The sequence below is a fragment of the Rana temporaria genome, chromosome 13, assembly GCF_905171775.1.
Source record: "Rana temporaria chromosome 13, aRanTem1.1, whole genome shotgun sequence".
Taxonomy (NCBI): domain Eukaryota; kingdom Metazoa; phylum Chordata; class Amphibia; order Anura; family Ranidae; genus Rana; species Rana temporaria.
The window spans coordinates 89,778,892-89,792,479 of NC_053501.1; the positions used below are offsets into that span (position 1 = coordinate 89,778,892).

General features: G+C 45.1%; 1 protein-coding gene across 2 annotated transcripts in view; it reads right to left on the reverse strand.

Moving 5' to 3' along the window:
• LOC120920293 (SH2 domain-containing adapter protein D-like) overlaps window positions 1–1,407 on the reverse strand; it is an 85,687-nt gene extending 84,280 nt beyond the window's left edge. Inside the window, exons 1-2 of one of the 2 annotated variants that reach the window (XM_040332287.1) lie at window positions 1,320–1,407; window positions 880–972 (exon numbers count right to left, since the gene is read on the reverse strand). The gene's annotated coding sequence lies outside the window, so the exon portion shown is untranslated. Of the gene's footprint in view, window positions 1–879; window positions 1,180–1,319 lie in introns of those variants that run through there. The other variant, XM_040332288.1, reaches the window with a different exon arrangement.
• Between the last annotated feature and the right edge of the window lie 12,181 nt (window positions 1,408–13,588).

Below are 13,588 nucleotides of genomic sequence, written 5' to 3' on the forward strand. Positions count from 1 at the left end.
TCCAGTATTGTCCTGCTGTGATCTGCCAAAGGTGTCACTCCAGCATCCGGAGCCAGCTGTGTCTCTGGGTCCCAACGACCGACCCTGATGGCATGCCGCTGCGCATGCGCAGTGTGTTCTATATAGCCCTGATGCCCCTGTGTTGACTTTTCATGGGAACACTTTGTGCGGGTAAGATAGTGGCATGGTACCTTCACTAAGATTACAGCAGGACAATGCTGGATTTGCTGAACCAAAATAAATAAGTAAATAAAATAAATAAAAAATAAATAAAAGATAGCTGGATCAGCAAGGATTGGGCAAATTTTCATCCGTCTATGGCGTTCCCATTTGAGAGAGGTCAATCTAATGATCCACTCTTCTTGATTGAATGGGATTGTTGGTACATTTATTCTTATTTATTTATTCTTTTATGTTCTTCTTTTTTTAACCAGCCCCCGAATGGGGGTGTGGATGGGGGAATCTGTTTTTTTATCAGCCACGAATATGTGGATGGGGACATTTTTATATATATATATATATATATATATATATATATATATATATATATATATATATATATATATATATATATATATATATATATATATATATATATATATATATATATAAATTTGTAGCAGCCCCGAATGTGTGGATGGGGGAATCTATTTTTTTTTAATGAGCACAATGACTATCCATTTGTGTCCATTGAGTCCAGAGCTGTGCAAATCTCAGGACTGGATGGACACAAATACAAATCCTATGGGAAATAAAACAGACCGCTTGTATTTTTTTTTTTTTACCATCTATGTAATTAGCTGTTTGCCTGGAGATCAGTTTTAAAGTACTAAAAAATAAAAAAAACTCTTTTAAAAGAAAATATAACATAAGACTTACTGTGCAATCTCTGACGCTTAATTCGTACTTCCGATCTCCTTTTTTTTTTTTTTTTCACGTCTCGCTCAGCACGACATGAAGAAGAGTATCGGTCTGTTAAACAAACAAATAAAGGTGAGCGAAATATAATCAGGTCCTCATTCCGACAAAAAGTAGTTTTGGAAGTGCGATTCTCAGCATGGGACGGGCTGGTCAGGCTGGGGGTTGTAGTTCTTCAACTGATGGAGAGCTACAGGTCAGAGCGGAGAGGTTGTAAGATGAGAAGTAGGAGTAGACCAGCATTGTAGGCATCACACAAAGGATGAAGGGAGTGGAAGGGGGGGAAGACCACCTCCAATGGACATCATGGGCTGGGGGGGGAACTCTGGAAAACTTGGCCAGCTATCACCGGCCATCAGATCTACACCAAGCCAAACCCCAAGCGTGCCCACCACACTGACCTGACCACACCGGGCTCCTCGAGCAGCACAGCCAGCCAAGGAAAGTGGGCTATTATTGTGGCTAGGAGAGGATGGAGGAGGAGGGGGCAGATGGGGATAGGAGGGGCTGTCCTGTGAAACTCGCCCAGAGGGGGGGGGACTCAACTCACTGATTGAAGGAGCTGTGGGGCTCTTCCATGGGGGGAGTAAGGGAACAATTGTGCAGAGCCTGGAGAGGACAATGAGCAATCAGGGGAGGCTGGGGGACTGAGGTCTTTATCAACATCTTCATCACTGATCAGTCCTGGGAGGTGGTGGATCCACAAGTCTGAATAAATGAGTGAGCTCTGATCTTCTGCACAGAAGCAGGGGAACTATAACTCCCAGCATGCTTAGATAAGAAAGACAATGGGTGAGCTCTGATCTGCTGCTCAGAAGCAGGGGAACCATAACTCCCAGCATGCTTAGATAAGGAAGGCAATGAGTGAGCTCTGATCTGCTGCTCAGAAGCAGGAGAACTATAACTCCCAGCATGCTTAGATAAGGAAGGTGATGGGTGAGATCTGATCTGCTGAACAAAAGCAGTGGAACTATAACTCCCAGCATGCTTAGATAGGGAAGACAATAAGTGAGCTCTGATCTGCTGAACAAAAGCAGGGGAACTATAACTCCCAGCATGCTTAGATAGGGAAGACAATAAGTGAGCTCTGATCTGCTGAACAAAAGCAGGGGAACTATAACTCCCAGCATTCTTAGATAGGGAAGGCAATATGAGAGATCTGATCTGCTGCACAGAATCAGGGGAACTATAACTCCCAGCATGCTTGGATAAGGAAGGTAATGGGTGATCTGCTGCTCAGAAGCAAGGGAACTATAACTCCATACCTCCCAACCTTTTGAGATCGGGATGAGGGACACCTATCAGAAATAGTATGCAGGCATAGGACACACCTCTTGACACGCCCTCTTAAAGGAGAATTGTACCGAAAAAAACCAAGATTGGTTTAACCCACAAGTGCTTTTTCTACCACTACTATTCCTTTATATTGGCTTTTGGCATTTACAAATGCAGCAATTTCGAAATCGGATGAAAGGTTTAGCACTGGAAAACACTTTTTGATAGATAAAAAGTGCATTTTATATACATCTATATAGATTAGACCAAAATGAGGTGGAAAGAGGGACATTGCTCCAAATCAGGCACAGTCCCTTGAAATCAGGGACAGTTGGGAACTATGTATAACTCCCAGCATGCTTAGATAAGAAAGGCAATGGGTGTGATATGATCTGCTGCTCAGAAGCAGGGGAACTATAACTCCCAGCATGCTTAAATAAGGAAGGCAATGGGAGAGATCTGATCTTCTCCTCAGAAGCAGGGGAACTATAACTCCCAGCATGCTTAGATAAGGAAGGCAATGAGTGAGCTCTGATCTGCTGAACAAAAGCAGGGGAACTATAACTCCCAGCATGCTTAGATAGGGAAGACAATAAGTGAGCTCTGATCTGCTGAACAAAAGCAGGGGAACTATAACTCCCAGCATTCTTAGATAGGGAAGGCAATATGAGAGATCTGATCTGCTGCACAGAATCAGGGGAACTATAACTCCCAGCATGCTTGGATAAGGAAGGTAATGGGTGATCTGCTGCTCAGAAGCAAGGGAACTATAACTCCATACCTCCCAACCTTTTGAGATCGGGATGAGGGACACCTATCAGAAATAGTATGCAGGCATAGGACACACCTCTTGACACGCCCTCTTAAAGGAGAATTGTACCGAAAAAAACCAAGATTGGTTTAACCCACAAGTGCTTTTTCTACCACTACTATTCCTTTATATTGGCTTTTGGCATTTACAAATGCAGCAATTTCGAAATCGGATGAAAGGTTTAGCACTGGAAAACACTTTTTGATAGATAAAAAGTGCATTTTATATACATCTATATAGATTAGACCAAAATGAGGTGGAAAGAGGGACATTGCTCCAAATCAGGCACAGTCCCTTGAAATCAGGGACAGTTGGGAACTATGTATAACTCCCAGCATGCTTAGATAAGAAAGGCAATGGGTGTGATATGATCTGCTGCTCAGAAGCAGGGGAACTATAACTCCCAGCATGCTTAAATAAGGAAGGCAATGGGAGAGATCTGATCTTCTCCTCAGAAGCAGGGGAACTATAACTCCCAGCATGCTTGGATAAGGAAGGCAATGGGTGAGATCTTATCTGCTGCACAGAAGCAGGGGAACTATAACTCCCAGCATGCTTAGATAAGGAAGGCAATGAGTGAGCTCTGATCTGCTGTTTAGAAACAGGGGAACTATAACTACCAGCATGCTTAGATAAGGAAGGCAATGAGTGAGATCTGATTTGCTGCACAGAAGCAGGGGAACGATAACTCCCAGCATGCTTAGATAGAGAAGGCAATGAGTAAGATCTGATCTGCTCAGAAGCAGTGGAACTATAACTCCCAGCATGCTTAGATAAGGAAAACAATGAGTGAGCTCTGATCTGCTGCACAGAAGCAGGGGAACTATAACTCCCAGCATGTTTAGATAAGGAAGGCAATGAGTGAGATCTGATATGTTGCACAGAAGCAGGGGAACTATAACTCCCAGCATGCTTAGATAAGGAAGGCAATGAGTAAGATCTGGTCTGTTGCACAGAAGCAGGGGAACTATAACTCCCATCATGTTTAGATAAGGAAGGCAATGAGTGAAATCTGATCTTTTCCACAGAAGCAGGGGAACTATAACTCCCAGCATGTTTAGATAAGGAAGGCAATGAGTGAGATGTGGTCCGTTGCACATAAGTAGGGGAACTACAACTCCCAGCATGCTTAGATAAGGAAAGCAATGAGTGAGATTTGGTCTGTCATACAAAGAAATAGAACCATAGGTACCAGCATACTTATATAGGAATGCAGTGCATGAGCTTTGGTCTGTAGTACAAAGAAGTAGAAGCATAAGTCCCAGCATACTTATATAGAAAGGCAGTGGGTGAGTTCTGATCTGCTGCACAGAAGCTTCATAACTCCCAACATACTTTATATAAGGAAGGCAGTAGCTGATCAATGGCCTGTGGGATATAAGGCAGGGAGTGAGATCTGGTCTCTGGTACTCTGGAACCATAATGCCCCGTACACACCATGGCCCAGATTCAGGTACATTTGCGCGATATTTGCGGGGGAGCAGGGCAAAGATTTTGCCCTGCGCCCCCACAAATATTTTGCGCTGCCCTCGATTCACGGAGCAGTAGCTCCGTAAATTGCGAGGGCACGCCGGCAAAATTGCCCGGCGTAAGCGCGCGCAATGTAAATGATCCCGCCGGGGGCGGGAATCATTTAAATTAGGCGCGCTCCCGCGCCGAGCGTACAGCGCATGCTCCGTCGGGAAACTTTCCCCACGTGCATTGCGGCAAATGACGTCGCAAGGACGTCATTTGCTTCAAAGTGAACGTGAATGGCGTCCAGCGCCATTCACGAATCACTTACGCAAACAACGTGAAATTCAAATTTCACGTCGCGGGAGTGGCGGCTATACTTTAGCATTGGCTGCCCCTACTATTAGAAGGGGCAGCCTTGCGCTAAAGTTGCCATACGGAAACTCCGTACCTGGCTTGCGCAGGGCCCGCGCAAGTTTGTGAATCAGTGGTAGTATGCAATTTGCATACTACACGCTGATCACAATGGGAGCGCCCCCTAGCGGCCCACGCAAGAATGCAGCCTAAAATCTGCGTGGCATAAGAGCCTTATGCCGCGCAGATTTTAGGCTGCAGTCGGTGTAACGAGGTTCCTGAATCAGGAGCACTCGTTACACCGGAGCAAGTAAGCAATTGCGCCGTGTAACCTATGGTTACACGGGCGCAATTGCTTCTTGAATCTGGGCCCATCACTTTATGTGATGAAAAAAAACGACGTTTTTAAAAACGTCACTTTAATTGACCGTGTGTGGGGGAAAACTTTGTTTTATGTCTTGTAAAAAACGACCAAAAAAAATTGAAGCATGCTTCAATTTTATGTCGTTTTTCAAAACGTTGTTTTTTACTTCACAGAAATTGACCGTGTGTAGCAAAAAACGTCGTTTAAAAAGACGTTTTTACACCCGCGCATGCCCAGAAGCGAGCTTTAATGGAAAAAGTGGTGAGAACGTTACCTCGCTTTGCTAGAACATTGTGAGAAAAACGATGGTGTGTAGGCAACTTCGTCTTTGAAAATTGAAGTTTCAAAAACGTCGTTTTTTACTTCACAGAAATGTGTTTTTTTTTCATCACATAAAGTGATGGTGTGTACGGGGCATTAGTCCCAGAATACTTATATAGGAAGGCAGTGGTCAGCTCTGGTCTGCGCCTCTGCGGTATAGAAGCCATGGAACCATAAGTCTCAGCATACTTAATATAAGAAAGGAAGTAGCTGATCAATGGTCTGGTGTAGGCTCACTATACATTATACAATCTATTTGTACAATCTCCTTTAGATCCTATACAGTGTATAACAGTTTGCACCATAAGTTGGGTGAACTCTGGTCTCTGGTCCAAACATAGCTGAATCATAGATCCCAGCATACTTTATATAAGGAAGGACGTAACTGACCAATGGTCTGATAAGATCTAAGGCTTATATACATTGTACAATCTCTTTTAGATCTACTATCAACTAAAGTATCTCACAAAAGTGAGTACACCCCTCACATTTTTGTAAATATTTTATTATATCTTTTCATGTGACAACACTGAATAAATTTCACTTTGCTACAATGTAAAGTAGTGAGTGTACTGCTTGTATAACAGTGTACATTTGCTGTCCCCTCAAAATCACTCAACACACAGCCATTAATGTCTAAACCGTACACCCCTAAGTAAAAATGCCCAATTTGGGCCCAATTAGCCATTTTCCCGCCCGGTGTCATGTGACTCGTTAGTGTTACAAGGTCTCAGGTGTGAATTGGGAGCAGATGTGTTAAATTTGGTGTTCTCACTCTCTCATACTGGTCACTGGAAATTCAACATGGCACCTCATGGCAAAGAACTCTCTGAGGATCTGAAAAAAATAATTATTGCTCGACATAAAGATGGCATAGGCTATAAAGAATATTGCCAAGACCCTGAAACTGAGCTGCAGCACGGTGGCCAAGACCATACATCGGTTTAACAGGACAGGTTCCACTCAGAACAGGCCTCGCCATGGTCGACCAAAGAAGTTGAGTAAATGTGCTCAGCATCATATCCAGAGGTTGTCTTTGGGAAATAGACGTATGAGTGCTGCCAGCATTGCTGCAGAGGTTGAAGGGGTGGGGGGGTCAGCCTGCCAGTGCTCAGACCATACGCCACACACTGCATCAAATTGGTCTGCATGGCTGTCGTCCCAGAAGGAAGCCTCTTCCAAAGATGATGCCTGAAAACAGTTTGCTGAAGAAAAGCAGACTAAGGACATGGAGTACTGGAACCATGTCCTGTGGTCTGATGAGACCAAGATAAACTTATTTGGTTTAGATGGTGTCAAGCGTGTGTAGCGGCAACCAGCTGAGGAGTACAAAGACAAGTGTGCCTACAGTCAAGCATGGTGGTGGGAGTGTCCTGGTCGGGGGCTGCATGAGTGCTGCCGGCACTGGGGAGCCACAGTTTATTGAGGGAACCATGAATGCCAACATGTACTGTGACATACTGAAGCCGAGCATGATCATTCTATTACATAGCTTTGATAAATATAAAGGAGATGGCACAATCAAAATGTATAGTTCATGTCCAATCCAAAGTTTCAGCTTTCTTATATAAAGCAATCTGTAAGATAGCAGTAGTGAACCATAAATCCTAGCATGCTTATATAAGACAGCCAGTGGGGAGCTCTGGTCCGTGATACAGAAGCAGGGTCACCGTAAGTTCCAGCATTTCTATGTAGCACACTGTAGTTAGGTAGGTGCTAGAGTGAGGAGTTTTGTTGGCAGAGTAGGTCAATTTAGGCAGGCCTAGCTGGTTGCTAGGCCTGTTTGTTTTCATTCTGAGCTGGGAGTGGCTCAGGGTAGCAGCTGATGACTCACATGCCGCATGACTTCACTGTCACCTCCCTTTTCCTTCTAGAAAGTGCTAGAAGGGGAGGAGGGGAAGAGCGGTGGGGCTGCCTGGGGTATCTTAAGGAGCCTTGACCAATCCCCAACTTGGATTGGCAGGGGGCAGGCCTCCTTAAATACCTGGGGTCAGTCCAGATGGGGAGGCGTTGTCAGGTGAATGAGCTGGAGTGAGAAAGCGTGGAGGCTGTCACGGGGAGCTCCCCAAGTCTGGGGGGGGGGTGGGTGACCCTGGGCTGGGGCTCAGGTGCATCCAGAAGGAGTGAGGAGATCCTGGAAGGAGAGCCACATGAGAGAGCACCCAAAGGACAGCAGAAGAAAACACTTCTAGGAGTCTCCAGGGAGGACTACTGGTCGCAGCCAGGAGGGCTGGTGAGTGAGTAAAGTCGGGAGAACTGGGAGATTGCAGTTTGAGATGGGTGCAGAACCAGAGGAGTGGACTGTGGGAAGGGCAGTGGAAAGAGGTCATTTCAGCCAGGCTGGCTGGCAGGACCTGAAGAGAACTATCTGGTGATAGCTAAATGGAGGATAGCTAGCAACTATTTCTACACCACAGGGGCCCAGAGTTCTGTTCTTGTGAGTAGTAAAGTCCCAGTTTTCTTATATAAAGCAGACTATGAGAAAGTAGTAGAGGAACCATAACTCGTAGCATGCTTATATAAGGCAGTCAATGGTTGGGCTCTGGTCTGTGGCATGCAAGTAGAACCATAAGTCTCAGCTTACTTATATAGGGCAAACAGTGGTCATATCTAATCTAATAGAAACTAAGGTCCCACGGCCCCTACAGCGCCTAGCAGGACTTTTTTTTACCATCCTGCCTGTGCACCGCTCCAGTGTGAAAGTAGAGGCTCTTTCAGGGTGCTTTGCAGGTGCTATTTTTAGCGCTATAGCACCTGAAAAGCGCCTGTGAAACTAGCCTTATGCCCCATACACACGATCGGATTTTCCATCTGAAAAACCTTGGATGTTTTTTCCGATGGAATTCCGCTCAAGCTTGGCTTGCATACACACGGTCACACAAAAGTTCTCTGAACTTTCGTCCGTCAAGAACGCGGTGACGTACAACACTACGACGATCCAAGAAAATTAAGTTCAATGCTTCTGAGCATGCGTTGAATTCTTTCTGAGCATGCGTTGGAATTTTGCGTGTCCGAAATGCTACTGACGATCGGATTTACCAATAGGAATTTTTTCCGTCTGAAAATTTGAGAACCAGCTCTCAATCTTTTGTTGGTGGAAATTCCGACAGCAAAAGTCTGATGGTCGGAATTTCCATTCAAAAGCTCACATCGGACTTTTGCTGGCAAAATTTCCGATCACGTGTACGGGACATAAGTCAAAGAGACAGGCTGAGCCTCTGCCCACTCCACCAGTCACAGTCAGCGTACCTCTTTTACTTCACTCCCAGAAAAAGAATAGGGTCCTGCTGAGCACATAGCGAAGACCTCATACACGCTCTCGCTTAACTCTTGTCTTCCCATATCTAGTGCCCAGGCCATAGATCTCTTTGATGCTAGTTCACCCCTGGTGACCGGCAGAGATGGACAGCTGGGGAGGGTGTCATAGCACCAACCCCCTCGCTATCAGAGAACTTGCCACCTAACCAGATACCACACCAACGACTGGTTGCTGTTCTTCCTTCTTGTCTTCTTGAATGAACCTCTGTCGTAGTGATGTTACACATACCCATTTTGTTGTTATAAACCCAAGTTCCCCAGTAATATGCCAAGACCTCACATGCACTTCTTGAGTAACTTCAGACCAGGCTCTGAGCAGTTGAATTAACTTTTACTGTAAACTTGGCACAACATGTATAAAATGCAATAAAGACTTTCTCCTAACTATACCTAACTGTGGCTGTCCCAGGTTACCTGCACATGTGAAGTCTTTTTGAGAAAAGTCCATGGCAGTGCTCGAACAGAATGGTCCATGTTCTTGGCGTCTTCTGGCAAAATCAGTGTTCCAGAGCGGACCACGGGTCCCAGCAAGTCTCTTGTTGTGTATGTTTCCCATGCGTTTCTCCAAGCATTCCTGGGAGCACCATAGGACTTGACCCTCTTCCCTTTTATAGAAAACGGGAGGAAGGCTAGACCACAGCAAAACATACCGGGGTTAAGGCTGCAAAACATTATCCCTTTCCCCCTGACCTAGGCAGCCGAGTGCTAACTATATATGCAGTAGGATACAGGGCTGGACTGGGACAAAAATGTGGCCCTGGACTTCATCCAGACCGGCCCAGGGCACAACACATCAGGGTACAGCGCACATCAGGGCATGGTACAGAGCTCAGCACATCAGGGCACAGGGCACAGCACATCAGGGCATGGGCACATCAGGGCCCATCACAGCACATTAGGGCACACCACATTGAGGCACAGCACATCGGGGCACATAAGGGCACGGGGCAATATTAGGGCACATAGCACATCAGGGCACGGGGCACAGGGAACATCAGGACGAGGGGCACATAGCACATTAAGGCACAGGGCATATTATGGTGCACATCGATTACCAGCCAGTAGGGATGAGCCGAACACCCCCGCGTTCGGTTCGCACCAGAACATTTAGAACCCCATTGACGTCTATGGGACTCGGCCGTTCGAATTCAAAAGTGCTCATTTTAAAGCCTATATATAATGTGGTACTACAGCGCTACTACTTCTGATTAACAAGGAAAATATATATATATATATTTATATAGAGATAAAAAACTAAATAATACAGCTGCAAACACAAAGGGTGTACAAAACCAAAAGTGATATGATAAAATATGTGTGTTGCGCTAGTATTAAAGCGGAGGGTCACCCGCACATGACACTATTTCCCCCTAGATGGATGCTCGTTTTGCCTAGGGGAATCGGCTAGTTGTTTTAAAATATGATCCGTACTTATCTCGTACCGTTTACGAGATGCATCTTCTCCGCCGCTTCCGGGTATGGGCTGCGGGACTGGGCGTTCCTATTTTGATTGACAGTCTTCCGAGAGGCTTCCGGCGGTCGCATCCATCGCGTCACGATTTTCCGAAAGAAGCCGAACGTTCGGCTTCTTTCGGCTACTAGTGACGCGATGGATGCGACGCCCGCTTCCGAAGACCCATACCCGGAAGCGACGGAGAGGATGCATCTCGAAAACGGTAAGTACGGCTCATATTTTAAAACAACTAGCCGATTCCCCTAGACAAAACGAGCATACATCTAAGGGGAAAAGAGAAAAAAATACTTAATTGGGTGAACTCCCGCTTTAACTTATTTCTAAGTACAAAATTTTGTACATTTTAAAGCCTAATATGCAAGTTATTGTCGGAAAACGTCTTTGAGAACCCGGGTCTTGCCCCAGGGAACATGTATCAATGGAAAAAAAGTTTTAAAAACAGTAGTTTTTTCTGGAGCTGCGATTTTAATGATGCTTAAAGTGAAAAAAAATAATGAAAAATTCCTTTAAATATCGTACCTGCTGGGTGTGTATAGTATGCCTGTGAGGTGGCACGTGTTTAGAACTGTCCCTGCACAAAATTAGATTACTATAAGAAAAAAGTCATTTAAGACTGCTTGCGGCTTTAATGTAATGTTTGGTCCCTGCAATATGAATGAAAATCACTGAGAAAAAAAGCATGGGTTTCCCCGCCCCCCCTCCCCACAGGTCATTACAAGCCCATTTGGACAGCAGTATACAGGCGTGCAAACAAGACAGGGACTGTAGGTTTGTTGTTAAGTAGAATCTGTTTTGTAATTTTCAACTGGTACTTTAATCTCCCTGGCGGTATGATTATTTCAGAAAAAAGTGCTGAAAGCAGTACCATTATTTGCAAGGAAATTTGGCGTTTTATACTGTAGGCCTGTAATTCTTAGGAATAACTCAATTAAATCTGTCCAAACAAGAGTCTAGTAGGCATCCCGGGTATGAATTTTTTTTAAAAACAAAATTATAAATTATAATATAATAAATAATTATAAACAATTAAAACAAATAATAATATAATTATAATAAAAATTATTCAATAATGTAATCAACTCAAAATCACTGAAATTTGATCAGTTGCAGAATTGTCGCTGTCATTACTTTTATTTTTTTATGACAAATTTCCCCACAAATCGCTATCGCACAATTCTGCAAGTGATTGTAATTTATTATCGCTGTTTTCTAGCTGCTCTAAAACCATTTTTGACATAAAGGGACACTTTTGGTTGCTATGGACAATCTACAGTTTGCAGGCAGAAAGAACAGTTTTTATTATTTAAAAGTACATGTAGGACACTGGGCAGACCACTAGGGACAAGGAGGATGTTTATTTTTTTACATACAGTACTGTAATGTATAAGATTACAGTATACTGTATGTAATGTGTTTGTTTACCTTTTTGAATTTGGCGCCGTTCTCTGCCCCCGTGCGTCGTAACGTTGCAGGGAATGAAGATCGACGGCACACTGAGGCACTGTGTGAATCGAGCGAGGTCCCGCTCGCTCACACAGCGCGGTAGAATCGCTGGATCCAGGGACAAGGTAAGTAAACCAAGCCTGTGGATTCTGCGAGGCGAGCCCGAGTCTGACTCGGGGTTACCGATCGCAGCACAAAAATGTAACCCTGAGTCAGACTCGGGAATCCCGCCAGGGGGGTTAAAGTGTAGCTTCAGCCATAAAATCTTTTTTTAAGCTTTTCTGAAAACACATAGAAGGGTTATCACCCCTGTAACCTTTGTTTTGCTGTCTGTGTGCATATGTTCAGAATATTGTACCTCACTTTCTGTCCCAATGACAAATAATTTTTTGAAAATTAGCCCGCTGCAAAGCATTGCATCAAAAATTGTAATCACACGTCCCTGTTAAACAGGGGCAGAAAAATTGGGCCTTAGGCACTGCTGGTGGTGCCACAACACTGCAACCCCTCACTGATACTCTAGTTGGAGTGCAGGAATGATCCCGCTGCAAAGCATTGCATCAAAAATTTTAATTACACGCCCATGTTAAACAGGGGCAGAAAAATTGGGCCTTAGGCACTGCTGGCGGTGCCACAACACTGCAACCCCTCACAGACAGGGGCGGACTGACCATTGAGGCACTCGGGCACTGCCTGAGGGCCCCATGCCACTAGGGGGCCCCATCAGGGTTGCCAGGCTCATTAAAACCAGGGACAGTATGTAAAAATCTTTTTTTTTTTTTTTTACATCTGTCCCTGATATGTCCAAAACCGACATGCTTTTGATGTGAAAAACCTGAGATTTTAGCTGCCCCGTCTCTGTAATGCCTCCTGGCTTGGTGACCATCTGTAAGCTCGGGGGCCCCATAATCTTCTATTGCCTGGGGGCCCCATGAGTTGTCAGTCCGCCCCTGCTCACAGATACTGTAATTGGAGCGCAGCAAAGAGCCACATGCAAAGAATTGCATCAAAAATTGTAATTACACGCCCCTGTTAAACGGGCAGAAAAATTGGCCCTTAGGCACTGCTGGCGGTGCCACAACACTGCAACCCCTCACAGATACTGTAATTGGAGTGCAGCAAAGAGCCAAATGCAAAGTATTGCATACATTTTTTTTATTATAGGCCCCTGATAAACAGGGGCAGAAAAATTGGGCCTTAGGCACTGCTGGCGGTGCCACAACACTGCAACCCCTCACAGACAGGGGCGGACTGACCATTGAGGCACTCAGGCACTGCCTGAGGGCCCCATGCCACTAGGGGGCCCCATCAGGGTTGCCAGGCTCATTAAAACCAGGGACAGTATGTAAAAATCTGTGTTTTTTTTTTACATCTGTCCCTGATACGTCCAAAACCGACATGCTTTTGATGTAAAAAACCTGAGATTTTAGCTGCCCCGCCTCTGTAATGCCTCCTGGCTTGGTGACCATCTGTAAGCCCGGGGGCCCCATAATCTTCTATTGCCTGGGGGCCCCATGAGTTGTCAGTCCGCCCCTGCTCACAGATACTGTAATTGGAGCGCAGCAAAGAGCCACATGCAAAGAATTGCATCAAAAATTGTAATTACACGCCCCTGTTAAACGGGCAGAAAAATTGGCCCTTAGGCAGTGCTGGCGGTGCCACAACACTGCAACCCCTCACAGATACTGTAATTGGAGTGCAGCAAAGAGCCAAATGCAAAGTATTGCATCAAATTTTTTTATTATAGGCCCCTGATAAACAGGGGCAGAAAAATTGGGCCTTAGGCACTGCTGGCGGTGCTACAACACTGCAACCCCTCACAGATACTGTAATTGGAGCGCAGCAAAGAGCCAAATGC